At 40.5% G+C, this 19,456-nt stretch overlaps 1 pseudogene; it reads left to right on the top strand.

Annotated features, from left to right (window-relative positions):
- Positions 1–18,310: 18,310 nt before the first annotated feature.
- LOC142456383 (mitochondrial nicotinamide adenine dinucleotide transporter SLC25A51-like) lies at positions 18,311–19,182 on the top strand (annotated as a pseudogene).
- Positions 19,183–19,456: the final 274 nt, after the last annotated feature.

The following is a 19,456-nucleotide window of genomic DNA, read 5'->3' as shown; positions in this document are numbered from 1 at the left end:
TATCCAGTTACTGTCTGAAGAGTCCTGTAACTATCTTGGATTTCATATACATATAATCATACAAAAATCAAACAGGAAACAAACAAAAGCCAAACAACAAAAATTAGAATATAGGAAAATCTCAGTCAAAAAGAAAGCAGAAAATATTAAAAAACTGAAGCAACTTTAAAATGAGTCGATAGGGACATCAAATGATAAGGGATTACATTTTAACCTAACTATAATTGATTTTATAATGCTCTGTCTGATAGCAAGGCTGTTCATATGCCTTGACTATGATCAGGGGGCTTCACCAGAGACTTTCATCCTGCTCTGCAAATGGATTTTGGGCTTCCACTGTCATCCATTGCCTACTGTAAGCCAATTTCAGCTCTGGTAGCATTCCCTCCTTCAGATTTGGATTTTATTATTTATAATCTTTAGATCACACAGTCTGCTCTTTCTCCCATGTGGACTTCGTTGCTGCCTCACTTCGATGGCTGCTTGTTTGAAGACAAACCTTTGGGACCCCAGATGCTACTCGTTCTGAAAGCCAGGCACCCATCTTCACTACGTTTTGCTATAGCACCCATATCTTCAGTGAGTGGGGCCGTGTCTAAGAATGAACTTTTCTTAGATTGAGTTAGAATCAAGTGTACTGAGCGTACTTGTCCCAAGACAAATTTCTTTATTCTTCTTGAAGTCCACGGTCCTTTCAATATTCTTCACCAACATGATAATTCATAGGCATGGATTCTTTTGCGGTCTTCTTTGTCCACTGTCCAACTTTCACACACATATGAGACCATTGAAAATATCAAGGCTTGGGTCAGGCAAAACTGAGCCCTTTGAAGTGACATCTTTACTCTTCCCCGTACAGAGGTCTTGCACAGCATATGTGCCCTCTGTGATACAGCCTTGGCTTTCTTGTTTGCTGCTTTCCTGAGCTTTTGGACGTTTATCGCGATGTTCCTAGTCATCCAGTCGAGAGGATTATTGTTTCCTTTATATCAAGCTGAAAACAATACAGAAGGCTACAGTCTTTGCTTTTCATCAGCAAATCAACTCCTCCTTGCTTTTCGCCAGCAAGGTGATCTCACCTGCATATCGTAGGTTGTTAATAAACCTTCTTCCAAACCTGATGCCACATTCTCTTTCATTTAGCCCATGTTCCTGGATTATTTGCTCAGCATATAGTTTGACTAAGTGTGGTGAAAGGATATCACCCTGCTGTATGCCTTTCTTCTTTTAAACCATCAGTGCCCTCTCGTTCTGTTCCAATGACTGCCTCTTGGTGCAGGCACAGGTTCCACAGGGGCATGATGAAGGGGCTGGAATCCCCATTCTTCACAATGTCACCTATAACTTACTGAGATGCATCAATAAAATATAAGTTAAAATCTCTCTAATGCTCTCAACCAAGATCCACGTGCCCTCTCCTCTTCTGAATCTAGCCTGAATTTCCAGCAGCTCTGTCAATATACTGATGCAGCCATTTTTAAGTGATCTCGAGTAAAATTATCCTTGCATGTGATATTAATGATATTATTTGATAATTTCCACATTCTACTTGGTTACCTTTCATTGGAATGGGCAGAAATATGGATTTCATCCAGGTGGTTAGCCAGGTCATTTCTTTCAAATTTCTTGGCACAGAAGAGTAAGTGCCCCCAGTAATTCATCAGCTTGTAGAAACAGAATGAAAGGCTGCACAGCATATGGGAAAGCAAACGAAGCCAGGAGGAGGGGACCACAGAGGGTCTTGGGATGTGCCCTGGAGCCCACTGCTGGTTCTCTATGGGTTTGGGCATCTTTAAATCCATTAGGGAAAATGATAAATGAAGGGAAAGTTGCTTTCCTTTAAACCAACAAAAAGAAAAGCGTAGGGGACTACTGATGTATATGAGGTCAGACCTTAGCCTAGCAGATGTTAAGCAACACATACCTGTATATATAATCTTTTACTTTCGTTCAACAAATCTTCCCTTCTCCATAAACATAAAGACAGCATGCTAGTCTCCAAATTGGCGTGTCATGCCTTGAGTTGTGTTTTTTTTTTTTTTAACAATTTGGATTATACTCTTTCATGCTTTGCTTTGAAAATAAAAATTTTGATAGTATGTTTCAATTCCTTTAAGAGAAAGAAAAAAGACAAAGCAAGGTCAGTAGGCAAGAAAGTGGGAGGGAAATGTGTGTTTACTTAAATGCGACTCACTAAAACTGGACGGGAAAGGATCAATGTGGAGAGGTGCAGTGACTGTGTTCCAGAAATATTGGGTCTCCAGGAGTTACACTGATATAAATTCCACCAGAGTCCTTGGGAGAAACTCTACACTGAACACCATGGCCTTGAGCCATCAAGTAGGCCTGTATCGGAGTTTGGAACTTACAGAGACAAAGGAGAAGTCGTCTGATAGGAAATCTGCCTGGGTGTGTACCAGAGATGAAAATGACAAAATAATTACAAAGCAAAGTATACGCTGAACACCTTTATTGCATAAATACTCTACCCCCCCCCCCCCCCCCCCCCCCCCCCCCCCCCCGCTCTTTGCTAGCATGTTTTTAAATCCTAGGGCAGGAAATCACCTTGAACTACAAATGTCTGTGCTTTTCTTCTCTTTCTAGCTCAGAACTTGCAGAACCGAAGGGAGAAGGGAGAAGATGAATAGTTGGAATACACAGAGAAAGAAAGAGTCAGTGTTCAGTTTTTTAACTTCCCAAATAAGCTCTTGATCCCAGATCAGAAACAATACATTTGAAAGCCAAAGTTTTTGATATGCAGAGGAAGGTTTTTCAGAGAAGAAAAGGCTATTAAGAACCTAAAAAGGAAGGCCTTTAAGGAAAGAGGGCAGAGCATTGGTGGCAGACACAGAGTTGAAAAGGAAATGGAGAAAGACCAGACTCCCACGCTCTATCCCACCGCAAGGCAGGCTGGGTAGGTGAAGTTCAACCAAGCTGGAAAGCTGGAACATTCAACTGGGAACCTGAAGGGGATCCAGGAAGGTGACCAGACCTGAAAGTTGAGCCAAGAAGACCCATGCACCATTGTTAGAAGGGGCATAGGCGGTCAGTGGGAACCCTGCTCTGAAAAGTGCATGTAGCTTTGGGATGGTCTATGAGTAGGACATCACCAAGCCCCAGGATATCAAATAAAAGTGGCCTTTGATCCTGATTCCCTGGGTCCCCACCACGACACCATGCATGAGCAAGTTACTTCACCAGTCAGGCGTACACACAGAGCTTGCACAAGCAAGTAGGCTTTGTCAGTTGCTGTCCAGTCAGCTCCGAGGCATGGACACCTCCTGTCAAACAGAATGAAATGTTGCGGGGCCTTGCGACCTTCTCATGATCACTGCTATGTTCCCATCCACGGTTGCAGTTCATGTGTAGCGCCTTTCAAGTAGCGATCTTATCATCCAGTTCCGCTTCCAACAGTCTTCGAAGGAATTTGTGGAGGGGCTGCCACGGTGGTTTTCCTTAGGTGCCATTCAGTCAGTTCGGACCCATGGTGATCCTGTGCACAACCCAATGAAAGGGCTCGTCCTTCCCCAGCCTCACAATTGTTCCTTTGCTTGAGCCCATTGAAAACTTAATGCTGAGCCGAGGAGCTATTCTCAAGTAACAGCTGGAGGGAGGGAAGAAAGGAAAGGGGAGTGTCTTAGTTACCTAGAGCTGCTGTAACAGAACTACAGTAGTGGCTTTAACAAATAAACATCTGTATGTTCTCATAGTTTGGGAGACTGGAAGTCCTAATTCAGCGTACCTGCTCTAGGAGAATATTTTCCCTCTGCCAGTTCTGGAAGAAGGTCCTTGTCCCTGAACTTCTCTTCCTGGTGATCATCAAGGGCTTGGTCTCTCTCTTCTTTCACTGATACTTCCCAGCCCATGTATAATCTCTTTTATATCTCAAAAGAGATCTGCTCAAGGGCAGTATTTACCTAAAGACAAAGTTTAGAGGGACGGTAAAGAAGGAAGAAAGAGAACAGGGCCACGGAGAGGAGGTGGGATAAGCCACAGTACAGGGAGGGGATTGTAGTGAATGAGTTGGGCCAGAATATGTCTGAAATGTTGAAGCTAAAGCTAAGATCTGGCCTCTGAACCTTCACCTACTTCACAATAAAAACTAAAAAAGACAACGCTTTCACAAATGAGATTGTGACGACAGGCATCAAAACCTCTAAACTCACTGCATAGAATCATCTCCAATTCATAGAGAGTCTAGAAGTTAGGATTGACAACACATATTGGTGTGGGAGACCCAATCAATAACAGATATGATTGGGATTGATCTGTATGGCACTGAAATCTGGTTTTGAAAGGCCCCAGTTCAGATCCCCTCATAGAGGGGTTTAGGAGAGGAGATGGGTCAGTCAGGGTACGATGTAGTACCAATGAAGAACACAGCTTTCCCCCAGATCCTGGATGCTTCCTCCCCCCAACTACCATGATCTGAATTCTACCTTGTAGGACTGGATAGGGCAGAGGTTGTACACTGGTGCATATGGGAGCTGGAGGCACAGGGAATTCAGGGTGGACGATACCTTCAGGACCAAGGGTGTGAGGGGCGATGCTGGGAGAGTGGAGGGTGAGTGGGTTGGAAAGGGGGAACTGATTACAAGGACCCGCATGTGACCTCCTCCCTGGGAGATGGACGGCAGAGAAGGGGGGAAGGGAAACTCTGGATAGGGCAAGATATGACAAAATAACAATCTATAAATTATCAAGGGATCATGAGGGAGTGGGGAGCGGGGAGGGAGGGTGGAAAAAAAGGAGGACCTGATGCAGAGGGCTTAAGTGGAGAGCAAATGCTTTGAGAATGATTGGGGCAGGGGATGTGCAGATGTGCTCAGTGAAACTCCTCGATCCAGCTGATCAGAGGATAACATCAGAGACCAGGTGCAACAGAACCAGAAACCAGAACATGGAAGCAAAGTGTGGACTTCCCAACTCATGGAGCAAGTAAAGCTGAGTGCTTTTGTGCAGGAGGCTGCCTTGTGGACTGGGTGCCTCTGGGCACTTAATTGGGGAAACCAACTTGCTGACCCTTGAGCTGAATGCCTCAAGCTGAGTCTTCCAGCGGAGTGGTTTGCCCTTTTGGGCATTTATAAACAGTCCTGAAAGAACTTTGTAGCATTACAACTTGTTAATGTCTTTATTAAACTCTTTCATCATGAATTGTGTCTGTGTGTATTGTGTAGGGATTGCAATGGGGATTGGAACCCAGAGAAGTAAAATAGAGAAGGTTAATAAAGACAACACAGAATTCTCACTCTCCTTAGTTTTAAAGAACATTTTGGTTGTTTTTCTTCTAAAACTGATCTGTTTGTTCTTTGACACTTCACAGTGTATTTCGTGGGCTTGGCCAACACCACAGTTCAAATGGATCCATCCTTCTGCTTCCCTTTGTCATTATACAACTTTTGTATATATATGAGGCAATTAAAAACACTATAGCTTGTGTCAGACATATTTCAGACATCTTTAGAGAGATCTTTTGCAGTAGATTTGTCCAATGTAATATGTCATGATTTCTTGACTAGCATTTTGATGAATGTTGATTTTTGATTCAAATCAATGAAAACACTGACTTCAGTTTATTATCCAATATGTAATAGCATACTAAATACAAATGAATCAAACTCATCCATTAAAAGATTTACACTTCTCAGTTGCCATGGTGGAGGTGGAGGGAGGGATTAGCTGTTGCTTACATAGACACATAAAATAAATAAACTAAAATCCCCCAAAACTTGATGGTAAAAGATATTGCTGGAAAACACTTATAAAAAGAAGGCTAATATAGCCTGGATATTTTAGCTAACCTTAAGACAGCAAAAAGATATTAAAGCAATACACATAGACAGGGGAGAAATAAAAATATCTTTACTGGCAGATGACATAATCCTATATATAGAACCCTCCCCCAAATATTCAATTAAACACTTGCTTAAACTAATTGAAAATTTGGCATCATAGAAGGATACAGAAGTCAGTTTGATTCCTGTATATTAAGGGTGATGATATTAAAAAATAATAATGCAATTCACAATAACTCCACATAGGATAAAAGTATTAGGAATAAATCTTACTAGAGAAACAAAAGACAAATACAGCAAAAACTAGAAAAGACTCCTTCAAGAAACCAAAAGAAATGTATACAAATGGAACAAGCTACCATGTTCCTGGATAGACAGACTGCATGGTGTGAAAATAGCAATTGTACCAAAAATATTTTACAAATTCAATGCAATTCTGATCCTAATCCTACTAAAATTCTTCAAAGAAATGAAAAATCTAATCACCAACTTTATATGGAAAAGAAATTCAGGATAAATAAAATTCTATTTAAAAAATTAAAACAAAGTAGGAGAAAATTTCACTCCCAAATCTTAAAAGCTACTATATAGCCAGATACTCAAAACATCCTGGTATTGGCACAACTGGAAGACCAATTAACTAGAACGGAAAGCCCAGAAATACAACCAAGGGCCTATAGACACCCAGTCTTTGATAAAGGACTCAAGCTCCTTAAATGGGAAGAGAGAGCCTTTTCAACACCTGGCTCTGGAATAATGGAATCTTCACCTGTAAAAGAATGAAATAGAACTCATATCTCACATCATGTACAAATTTGAACTCAAGATGGATCAAATACCTAAATACAAACTGCACAATTATAAAGATTATCAGAGACCATAATTGCTAATACAAGGCTTACATGCACTACTGAACATAATGAAAAATGTCCACAGTCTAGATAACAAAAGAAAGAATTGCAATCTGCTAAAAACATAGCATTTATGCACATCAAAAGACATCATCACAAGAGTCAACCGAAAACTCACAGATTGAGGAAAAATATTCAATAATAACACATCAGATAAAGATCTAATCTCCAAAATCTATAGAAAACTGCATCTTAACAAGAAAAATACTAATAACCAAATAAAAAATGGACACAGGACATGAATAGATAATTTACCAAAGATAACATCCAGGCAGCTGACAACTATATAAAGAAATGTTCCTGCTCATTAGCAATAAGAAAAATACTAATCAAAACAACAATGAGAAAAACAAACAACAACGAGATACGGCTTCACATGGACACATTTAGCAAAACTCAATAAAACACAAAGTAATAAATGTTGGGCAAGCTGCAGAAATATCAGAACAAGTTCACATTTCTCTACTAGGTATATACCTTAAAAACAAACAAACAACACGAACAGACATATGCAGACCTCTATTTATTGCAGCAATTTCCATAATGGCAAAAACATGGACATAACCAACAACTCCAATGATAAAGGAATAGATATACTATGGAATATTATGCATCCATAAAGAACAATGACAACTCTTGTAAATACCTCAAGAAGTGGACAAAGCTAGAGAACATGATGCTTAGCAAACTCAGTCAATCTTATAAGGATAAATGTTTAATAGCATCATGAATATAAAGAAAAAGAAATGCAGATTATTCACCAAACAAGAAGGCATTGATGACTCAAGGAGAGCAGGGACATGGACCAGAACAGGGAGATGGGAGGGCAGGGTATTCAGGAGAGAGGTAGCAGTATGAGAGGTGGGAAGAGAATCACACATAAGGAGGGTTTAGCAGAATGTGATTGTTGATTTCATTTTCTGAGATGAACTCTGTAACTACATACAGTTTGTTTCATTCAAAACAAAACAAAAGAAGGTCTCTCTGGATGTATTATCCCTTAAACCTAAATAGTGGTCTGCGTGCCTAAAAAACAAACAAGCCCCCCGCCCCCCCCAAAAAAAAGAGAGAGAGAGAGGAAATGTAAAACCCAAACAAACTTGAAGTCTTTAGTGACACACAAGTTCATCTCAAACCAAAAACAACAAAAATGGAAGACTAAAGAGGAAAAGATTGCAGTGATATTAGACACAGTTAATTAAGATGAAAGACTCTGAAAAGAGACATACTATAAAAAGGTAAAAAGAAACAAATCCCAATGGATACCTGATAATCAAGCATTTGAGTGTACCTACAAGAGAGTGTTAAGTAGATATTACAAAGAAAAGTTAGAAAGCTAACAATCCCTATTCCTAGTGAAAGACTCTCTTTTAAAGAGATAGATCAATATGATACAATTAGGTATTGATTGCAGAAAAACAGAAAGCATGATCACAAATTTGAAAAGATGTTTAAATATCATGAACCAAAGATTAATTATATACACTTATTTGGAAACACCTTTACCATGCATGAAAACTGACCAGTTATTAAGCCACCAAGAAAGACTCCTGAATTGCAGAGAATCAACGTTCATGCAGATAGACTATTTTTAACCTATCTGTACTTCATTCAGCTAGACAGCCACGATCAAAAGACAGAAATATATGATATACTTTGTAAACTAAAATTCATTTCTTAAATAAGCTTTGAGTTAAAGAGGAAATCACAGTGGAAATGACAAGAGTCTGAAACTAACCAATCAGAGCGCTGCAAACATATCTTGAAAGATGTTCGAAGGAACATTTGGAGGGAAAATTCTATTCTTATATGCATGTGTTTTAAAAGAGAAGAAGAAACCTTGAAAAAGTGAACTAGGAAAAGAGCAGGGTAACATTCTTAAAAAGCAAAAAGGAAAGCACACAAATCTAGAAAACAATTAGGAAAAATGTGGTTGTTTCACACAAAATGTTAACTCTTTGAAATGAATGAAATAACTATAAAGAAAAATGAAGTTACAAAACAATTAAGAATAAAAGAAATACAAATCACTGAGGAAAAAAAATCCCCACCATATCAAGTCTAAAGGGTTGTAATCTTCAATTTTCCAAACCTTCAGAGATCTCAAACTCAAATGCTCTGTCACTGAGCATTTCCAACTCAGAGCATCTCTACTGGGCAGAGTAGAACTGCCCTCTATCTCTTCCCAGGAGTAGAAAGCCTCTCTTCCTCTAGAGGAGCAGCTGGTGGTTTCTAACTGCTGACCTGGAAGTTAACAGTGGAGCTAATAACCCACTACACCTCCAAGGCTTGTTAAAAGAAAAACTAGTCCTTGGATTCCCTATGTCATGCACATATTATTGTTGAAAATAAAGGGGTGAAAGTTGTCCACCTATATCCTGTGATTATTAGAACGTGACTGGTAACATGTAACAAGGAGAACGTCAGGGAAGAAAATGATCAATTGTAATGCAAATTATGAAGGTGCTTGGCTGCTAACCTAAAGGACGAAAATTCAGGTCCATCCAGAGACACCTCAAAAGGGCTGAGGATCTACCTCCAAAAAATGTCAGTTATGGAAAACTGCAGAGCCTAGTTCTACTCTGACCCACATGGGGTTGCCAGGCGCTGGAACGGATTCTAAGGCCACTGGTACTAGTGGTGCACTGATTACATATTTAACTCCTTTGTCACTTAAAGCTCCACTTAAATGTGAAGAAAAAATTCAAGTGACTAATTCATAAATATGAAGGAAACAACAACAACAAAAATCAGACAAAAAGACAAACAAAAATTTACATAGTTCCACAGTTCTCAGGGTATAAGTGACGTAGTTCTCGGTGTATTAACTTGGCTGGAACCCATTTGCCCTGCAAATTCTGAAATGCACGCATAGTAGAGCTGAAATACCTGCTGGAAACAAGCACCCCCTTCAAATACACAGTCTGTACAGCTAGTGGTCTGGACTTTGGGCAGTCCCCAGCCAGGCCTGGTGAGGAGCCCCTGACCTTACCCCCATCCCCTGTACAAACATCAAAAGCTTAATGGAATCAGAGAATCTGGATTTCCTAAAAAAAAAAGCACATACAATTTCACTTTAATTGTATTCCTCCAATTTTGCTTGCTCTATGACATCCCCACATCCATATGATTCAGAGAAATGATACTTTGCTACCTGAAATGGAAAAAGTATTAAACATTCCTGATCTCTACCTTACTTTCTATCCTTTCCTCCCTGCCTTTTTTCACTCTCCCTCCCCCTCCCCTCCCTCCCTTTCTCTTCCCTCTGTCTATCGTTCTCTCTCAATGCCAGATTCCTTGTTTACACCCGCGTCCTTTCATGAGTGAGATTTATCCTTACAGCACCGTAAGTTACGTGGAAGAAAACTGCCTTGCAGGCACAGTGAGGGAAGACCTCATTTGGCAGTATGCTGTCTGCCCAGCACACTGTAAGCAGAAGTGTGGTGAGCACAACGGCATTCCACTGAAATCCATATCCACCGAGACCCTCAGACTGTGACCTTACTTGGAAAGAGGGTCTTGGCAGAAGTAATTAGTTAAGTATCCAGATGGGGTCACACTAGATGCAAATAGGCCCTGAATCCACTGACAAAGGGCCTTACAAGAGGACATGACACGCACAGAGGGATTCCCCCTGGCCATTTGCCACTCTGTGTCCGTCTGTCTGTCAGACTCTCCACGAGTGAAGTCAGAGGCAATGACTGCAGTTAAGTCCATGTGGGATGTGCGGTAAGAAATGAATGCCTGGGATCCCAGGGGCTGAGAGAGGCAAGGAAGGATTCTCCCTGAGAGCATGCAGAGGAGGCACGGCTCTGCTGACAATATGATTTCGGACTGCTGGCCTCCAGCACCATCCGAGAATAAAGATCCATTGTTTTAAGTCCCTGAATCGGTTGTACTTTGTTAAAGCAGATCTAAGAAATGAACATAAGGGTTAAAATCAATATCTTCTTAATAAATGAGTGCTTGCATAAACAAATTTGTAAGCAGTAAGGCATAGCAACATCTTTAAAGGCACAAAGCCTGCTTGTGTAGAATGAGTTGTTTGTAACTACTGCTGATTTTTGAGGGCACTCGGACTTTTATGTGTGTATGTTCTTGTGTGTGTGTGTGTGTATGTGTGTGTGTGTATGTATTCTTATTGGCCTGTGTGCGAGATATTGAGGGGAAAATATACAGGTGATCTGAGAATATCTGTATTTAAGTTTTTAGGGAGATTAGGAGAATTAATATGATTTTATGAGAAGCACTACCTGCTTTCTGTCAGAAAGAAACAAGCAACAGGCATGCATCTACTCTGGTCCTTTCTTAGGGGCCAGGAGATACTTGGAAATGCCTTCCCCATGGTCACGGTCCTGTCTTTGCCAAAAGTACTCAGCTTAATTGAGAGAAACCAAATCTAAACTAACCTCACTGCCATCAAGCTGATTTAGACTCTTAGTCACACTCTTTATGTCGTTTCTAAAACTGCAAATCGACGTGTGAGCAGACAGCCTCGTCTTTCTTCCATGAAGCAAACCAGTTGTTCCAAGGGAGAAAGAAAAGGCTGTCCATGCCCATCACCAACCCAAAAGGAACTCATTGCCATTAAGTAGACTTCAACTCAGACCTGAAGCTTTGGCAGCATACAGCCACAAGAATTTCAAAAGGCACCAACATTTTTATGACCTCCTCAAAACATCAAAAGGAGCCAACTAACGCATGTACATTGAGCCACGGGGCCTCACCCTTCCGTAGATAATCATATGGCTCTCACTTTTGATTAACTTAGTCTGGGCTTCAGTAAGGGAAGGCAATTCCTTCTTGAATCCGTGGCCGTGGGAATGTAACGGTCTCTGCGCTCTTATCATGATCAGCAAAGACCTTGGCTTTTTTCCTTCTGTAGCTCTAGCGAGTGTTCAGGAGACCTGCACAAGCCAAACGACTGCATTTGTAGTTCTCAAGTGGACAGAAGAGAATCGCCCTTGTTAGAGATCAGCTTGGCCATTGCAATGGGCTTGTCGGCCATATGTGCCTTGGATAATTATACTAACGTGCTGTTGTAAGTCCCTCACTTGTGGCCTTCTGACAACCTCATGTGCAGTAGAACAAAATGTGGCTCAGTTCTTTGCCTCCATGATTTTTTCGGATCTGACTCCTGTGATCCATAGGATTTTCATTGACTGATTTCCAAAAGTCGATTGCCAGGTTCTTTTTCCTAGTCCATCTTAATATGGAAGCTCCACTGAAACCTATGCAGGATCTTAACAGCACTCAAGTCCATGCTGGCATATGCATGGTTAAGGCGATGTGTGTGGTGCATTGGCTAAAAACGGAACCTGGGTGTTCCTCATCAAAGGCAACCCTTCTACCATTGACCCGTCAATACTTACATTGCATAATTACAGTCCCAGAAACTCCATGAATGATTCTTGGTCCAGTTCCATAGCTCTCAGTAAAGACCTTGTGGTCCTCAAAATGGAAAGCAATTACAGGTGCAGACATACTGGTATGCCTTGTCGGGTCAGCCTCTCAAGCCAAATAACCAGGACACATGCCTGATTCCATTCTTTCCATCTCAGACCAGTTCCTTTCTATCCCTAATTCCTATTTCCTAAAGGCTATTCCTATTTCCTATTCCTAATTCCTAAAGGCTCTACCTTTCCCTTAATTTCTACTCTATTTCAGTTTGTGAAACTAATGCGATCTCTCATCGAGATACCACCTTGTTATTTGTCCTTCCATTCTTGTCCTCCCTCCCTATTCTCCACTCTAGTTAAAGTGATCCTCTTAAAACTGTACATGGAAATGTTATCAGCTTTGTTTTGATTTTAAGTTACATCAAAGAGAGTAAACATTTGCATTATTTTGCTAATCAAAAGCTCATCTGCCAGAAGTATTTAGACTATATCGATATCTACTAGGCCAATTGACTAGAGAAACAAATCCAGTGATACTTACATATGTCTAAGAAAGAGCTTTATATCAAGAAGTAATTATATATTAGGAAAATATCCCAACCCAGTCTAGATCAGTCCATGAGTCCGATACTAGTCCATACATCCAATAATAGTCCATAAATCCCTCTTCATACTCATGCAACCACCAGCAATGATGCAAAATGCAGGAGAATCACCGGCTGATGGGTGCTCAGTCTTGTGGATCCAATGGCAGTGGACGCATCCCCAGGCTCTGGTAGGTCTCCAAGTGACTTGATGGCAGGAAGGTGAAGGCAAAGAGAGAGAGGGGGGTTCCCAGGACCCTCCTTATAAGAAGGCCACGCCCACAAGGAGGTATCATCAGGCTGTGACCTGACTGACTGGCTAGACTCCACCCCTACCCTTTCATATCTTCAAGTTGACATGAAATGATATAACTACCACAATATACTTTCTAACGAGTCCCATTTTTAATGTGTGGTAAAGTGGAGAGGGTCCGTGAGAAAAAAAAGGAGAGAGATTGACAAGATAGCTGCAACACTGGGCTCAAACCTAACAAATGGTTTAGAGGATGTTGTAGCACGAAGCAATGTTTCCTTTTGCTAAACTCATCATGAGCTGAAGCCAACTCAATAAAAACCAGCCACATCATACCCTAGTTTAAACCGACGTGCCATGGACATATGCTTTTAAAAATATTATACTTTCATGTGTATTATGGACATCTTCCCAGGCATATATAATATCTATTAAATTTTGACAGTTGAATGAGTGAGATAATTAATGGTTTTATATATTACTTTTGTATGCATGGACAATATGATGAGGTGGATATTTCTGGATATGTCAACAGATAGTAAATATTGGTGGAAACCTAGAGGGATTATTTGCAGAAAGCATAGACAGCAGGCAGGTGCTATGTTGTTCACACTGTAGAAAGCACTATATTCTTGATATTTATCTCTAGACTATTATAGTCTGTGTTATTCTTTGCTGTTTTTGTTAGGTACTATTGAGTCAGTTCTAACTCTGTACAACAAAACAAAGCACTATCCCTCCCCGTCCTCACAATTGTTGCTATACGTTGATTGTTGTGACTACTGTGTGAATCCATCTCACCATTGTCTCACAGATCCTCTATTTGACTAAGCATGATAAGTTTCCCCAGAGACTGTTCTTTCCTGACAACATGTTCAAAGTAGATGAGATGAAGGTTCACCATCCTCACTTCTACGGAACATTGGAACTTCACTTCTTTCAAGACAGATTTGTTTGTTCTTAGGGAAATCTGGGGTACTGCCAAGCACCCCAACAGCACCATCGTTCAAATGCATCCATTCTGCAGTGGTCTTTCTTATTCCTTTTCTAACTTCCACATGCACCCAAAAGACTATGGCTTGGGTTAGTATACCTTACTCCCCAAAGTGATGTCTTTGTGCTTTAACAAGTTAAAAAGATTTTGTATGGAACATTTACCTAATGCAATATGTTTTTTGATTTCTTGAGTATTGATTGTGGATCCAAGCACAATGAAATCCTTGACAAGCTCATCTTTTCTCAATCTATCATGTTGCCTTTTGGACCAGTGGTGAGGACTTTTTCCCTTTGCATCAAGTTGCAATCTATACAGCAAGTTGCTGTTTTTAATTTCATCAGAAAGTGCTTCAAATCACCCTCATGTTCAGCAAGCTAGAATGTGTTATTTGTACTTATATCTTATTTGCATGTGATATTAATGATATTATTTGATAATTTCTGCATTGAGGGGGGGTCACAAGTCTTTGGAATGGGCACAAATATGGATGTCTTCCAGTCATGTGGTCAGGTAGCCGTCCTTCCAAATGTTTCAGCGGCGGAGAGTATGCATGGAGCGCTCCCATTGCTATATCAGTGTTTTGAAACATTTTCATCGGCATTACATCAAGCTGCTGTTCCTAAACAACGCTTTGAGTTTTCCTCTAATGTCTTCCTCCAATTTTCACTTTGATCATATGAACAATTTTGAAACGATTGAATGTTGACAAATTCATTTTGCTACAGGAATCCGGTCTATTTCTTCCATCTTCTTATGATGCTTTCTGCATTATTTAGCATTTTACCCAACAGCCATCCTGTTGCTCCTGACTCATACTGACCCAGTAGGACAGAATAGAATTATTCCATATGGTTTTCAAGGCTGAAACCCTTACACCAGGAGTTAAGCTCACCTTTACACTGTGGCATGGCTGGTGGGGGTTAGAACTGTTGACCTTGCAGTTAGCAGCCTAATTAGTAACCCAGCTTTCTACATTACTCCTTGTTTTGCCCATAAAATGTTTCAATATCAATACTTGAGGCCTAAATTTTTCTTCAATTTCTTCAGCTTGAGATATGCTAAGATATTTCTGACTTTCTAATTCCAGGTTGTTGCATTTCATTGTGAAGCTCATATTGTTCACTTAGATCTGCCCTTTGGATAATTTTCTTCAGTTTTCTTGTTGTTGCTGTTAATTCATCCTTCTATTTATTTGCTTTAGCTACTCTACCTCAAGAGTAATTTTCATAATCTCTTCTCAGTGATTCACTATAAAATTGAATTCTATGATTTTCTTACTCCTATAACAGTACTCTCAGTGCTTTTCCTGATAAATATTTTCCTATTAGAGGCTATAGGTGTTTGGAGTCAGCATATTTTCATGATAAATTTCTAGGTTAATTTTCATGTTGAGAGAGCCAAACTTCAATCTCAAAAAGCTACAATAGCAGACCTATAAAAGGTCTATACCACATGCTACATTGTTTTGCCTTAATTTGGGGCCAAAGTGATGAGAAGAGATCAGAACCTTCAGACTAAAAAAAAATCAAATACCTTTTGCAGCAATTACACCACCATATACTTTAAAAATCTGTTTGGGAGATCACTTTCATTATTCAATTTGTCATATTTTAAAATTACATTTAATGAAGAATGTTATTTTTACAGTAACCTGAAAAGTCTACAGATAGAATGAGTCATGATCAAATGAAGCTGTTCTGTATTAATTTTAGACAATATTAAGTATTAAATGAATTTATTTAACTGACTTTATATATAAGGGTGGCTGCTAATGATCATTGGTCTTATTAATTGTTCATATTTCAAATGGCAATTGTTTTCAAAATAAAATTTAAACACTTCATTGAACAATGTCCTCATAGTCTGAAAATAGACATGATTTACACAAATCAATAATTTTCTGGAAAGACACTACCTACTTAGTAGCAAAAATAACCTTACAGATGATTAAAGTGTATTCTATGCATTAAAAATGCCCTCTACAGAGGGTTGAGGGGGAATAATACATATAGGTATTGAACTCCATCAATATGTCTGGAAGGTTTCTTTTCCCCTCATGTATTTACTAGAGTCTCCTATGCACCCTCAAAGTCATTCCTCTGACACACAATTATTAAGGATCAACTTCTTTACAAAAAGGAATGAGCTAAATTCTGCTCTTTACTAAGTAGCTAGTAATCAATCAATAATTGTAGCTGAGGGTGTTATTGGTCTCTGAGATATGCACAAAGCAGTGAGACAAAAAGGACACTACCTTGGAAAGTAGCGAAGTGATGATAACCCCCGAAATAAGAAACTGGGACCCATCAATATGCTGGTTATAAGAAACATACCTTAGACACAATGACAAAAATAAACTGAAAACTAAAAGTTAGGGTAAAATAATCAAGCAAGTGGATTTTAAGAAAAGAAACAACAATATTAATATTTGATAAAATAGAATTTAACACAAAATCCATCATGGAATACAAAGAAGTGCATAAAGGGATAATAGAAAAATAAAATGTAATCATAACAAACATATAGGCACCTAGTGAAAGATTTTCAAGATACATTAATCAAACTCATAGAGTGGAAGAAAGAAATAGACAAAACAATAATAGTAAGAGACATCAATAAAACACTCTCAAGGAAGGCATATCATCAGCAAAGATAATCAACAAAAACACAAAAGAACTAAACAACATAATTAATCAACTCAATTTTCTATAATATACAGAACACCTCACATAACAACACCACATTCTTCTCTAGGATGCATGGAGCATTCTCTAGAATAGACCAGATGTTAGCACACAAGCAAGTCCTACTAAATTTAAAAACAATGAGATACTATAAACCATTGTCTCAGTCCATAACACTATAAAAACTAGAAATCAGCAATAAGAAGAGGATGGAGGGAGGGAAAGGATGGGGGAAAATCAAATACATGGAACCTGAAGAACACCATGCTGAAAAACATTTGAGTAATTGAAGTTAGGAATCAAATTTTAAAATTCCTTGAAACAAATGAGAAAAAATTACAACATAACAAGACCTTTGGAACATAGTAAAATAGTACTATGAAAATAGTAAAAGCAGTATTCAGAGGGCAATTTATAGCAATACACACGCACATCATAACAGAAGAGAGATTTTGAGGAGTTTTTTGGTAACAAGTCTTAATCTTGCAGCCATCGTTTTGCCTCCATGAATTTTATTTGCCTGAAATTGAAAATTTTGCTTTGTGTGTACTCCTCATTGCGTTCCTAAAGTGTTCAATTATTTAAATTTTTAGCATGTACAAGTGAACACTCCATGTATTTTAGCCTAAAAAGCTTTTGTATACATGCCTATGGAGCCCTGGTGGTGTAGTGGTTACAAGATGGGCTGTGATCCACATGGCAGGCAGTTCAAATCCACCAGCAGCTCCACAGGAGAAAGACTAGGCTTTCTACTCCCACGAACAGTTACAGATTTAGAAACCCACAGTGGGGTTGGGGTGGGGTCATTATGAGTAAGCATTGACTTAATAGCAGTATAGTTTCCTTTTCTCAATAGTCCTTTAAAATCCATAACGGTTACATTAGTGATAGAATTATTAATTATTAATTAGAATTACCAAAGGTCTCTTGCAGGTTTCTTAAATTATTCCTCAACAAGTTGATAATACCGCTTCTAATGTGGACCAGGGCTATATATAAACGTTACATCTAAATAGGTTTTGAGCTTCCACTTAACCATAAATCTAATCTAAGAACAGTTAGTTCTTAAGTTGTCCCTTTGCTCAAAACGTGACCTCCTGGAGAGATAAGGCTACCGTATGGATAAGGCTACGATAGCAGCGTGGTGAAGAAATCACATGGCACTTGGCTACCAGAAAAAGTAGCCTCTGGAGTCTTAAAGGCTAGACTTAAAACAAAAAGCTAGATTGCGCCTGCGCGGGCACTGACTCCCTGACTCGCTCGCTTGCTCACTCGCCGACCTGCGGGCGGGCGGCAACCAGGCATGGGGCTGGGGCGCCCGTGGCCATGGCTGTGGAAGTTGTTCTGTGCTGCGGATCCACGAAGGCCCTCTAGGACCCCGTAGGACTGGCCCCGAGAGTGGTCTGGGCTGTCATCTTCAGGGAGCCCACTGCAGAGATGCTGGCCACCAGTTACCAAAACGGACTCCAGGAGAGGGAACCTAAGAGATCAGCAACAATGGAAGAAACTGGGAAAGTTACCAAAAAGCTTCCACTCCCCAACCACCAGCTCCAGATGGTGTTTACAGACTACTCGAAGCCCCTTCGGCCTGTGCTTCAGACCCTCACCTGGGCCCCTCACCTATGTTAATGAGTGGAGCCTTCAAAGTTAGAAAAATCCTTCATGAAGAAAGACCTTAAGCAATGTGATGGATTCAGAAGCTCACGAAAAGAGGCCCCCAATGCTAACATCTTCAGAACAAGACCTGGCGCCTCACATCACAAATGTGGGCCAGGCGAAGCACTACCTGTGTGGTTGCTCTGCAGCCTTCAGCAACATCGGCATCACGTTTCCCCTCCTGAAGGTCCTTTTCTGGAAGCAGCTGGATGGAATCAAAACCCGGGATGCGATGCTTCAGCTGAGGAGGGATGGATCCCAAAACTTGGACCCCCCGCTGCTGCAGAAACCGACCACCCTGGCCCTTATGTTCGGTCTGTATGAGGGTCTGTATTGCCTTCCCGGGAGCATGTCAGCGCCCCCGAGTTTGCCACTCGCAGCCTGGCCGCCGTCCTGGCAGGGACAACAGAAGCAATTTCACTCCGTTGGAAAGAGTTCAGACACTGCTGCAAGACCACAAGCATCACGACAAATTCACAAACACTTACCAGGCTCTCAGGGCCCTGAAGTGCCATGGCATCAGAGAGTACTACCGCGGCCTGGCGTCCATTCTCCTCCGGAATGGATCCAGCAACGCCCTGTGTTTTGGCCTCCGGGGCCCTGTTAAGGAGTTACCTGCATACCACCACTTCGCACGGTGCTCATCTGGTCAACCACTTCATCTCCGGAGGCCTGCTGGGCGCCATGCTGGGGTTCTTGTTTTTCCCAATTAATGTCGTAAAAACACGCATGCAGTCCCAAATTGGTTGGGAATTCCAGTCTTTTCCCAGGGCTTTCAAAACAATCTGGCTAGAACGGGACAGGACCAACCTTTTCCGGGGTGCCCACCTGAATTACCATGGGTCCTTCATCTCCTGGGGCATAATCATTGCCACTTACGAGTTCCTGTTAAAGATCATATGAAAGAAAGAGGAATAAAGTGCCATTTGTCAGCTGACTAGAGCCAAGGAGAATACAGTTGGGCTTGGTTCCCAATTGGCCAAATAACTTGTCAGAAGTTCAGGACACCATGAATTGTGGGAAACATGATTGTCCTTAAGCACCAATATGGCAGAATAAAAGGTTTCAGTGGGGGGGGGGGGAAAGCCACCCAAATGAGATATCGGCTAAGTCCACTGGGAAGGAGCACACCAGCCACGTGTTTCAAGGATTGTGAGAACTAAATGGAAAGATCAGA

The sequence above is a fragment of the Tenrec ecaudatus genome, chromosome 9 (assembly GCF_050624435.1).
Source record: "Tenrec ecaudatus isolate mTenEca1 chromosome 9, mTenEca1.hap1, whole genome shotgun sequence".
In the NCBI taxonomy this organism is placed as follows: domain Eukaryota; kingdom Metazoa; phylum Chordata; class Mammalia; order Afrosoricida; family Tenrecidae; genus Tenrec; species Tenrec ecaudatus.
The sequence above is the reverse complement of the archived record's forward strand: the minus strand, read 5'-3'. Positions and strand labels throughout refer to the sequence as shown.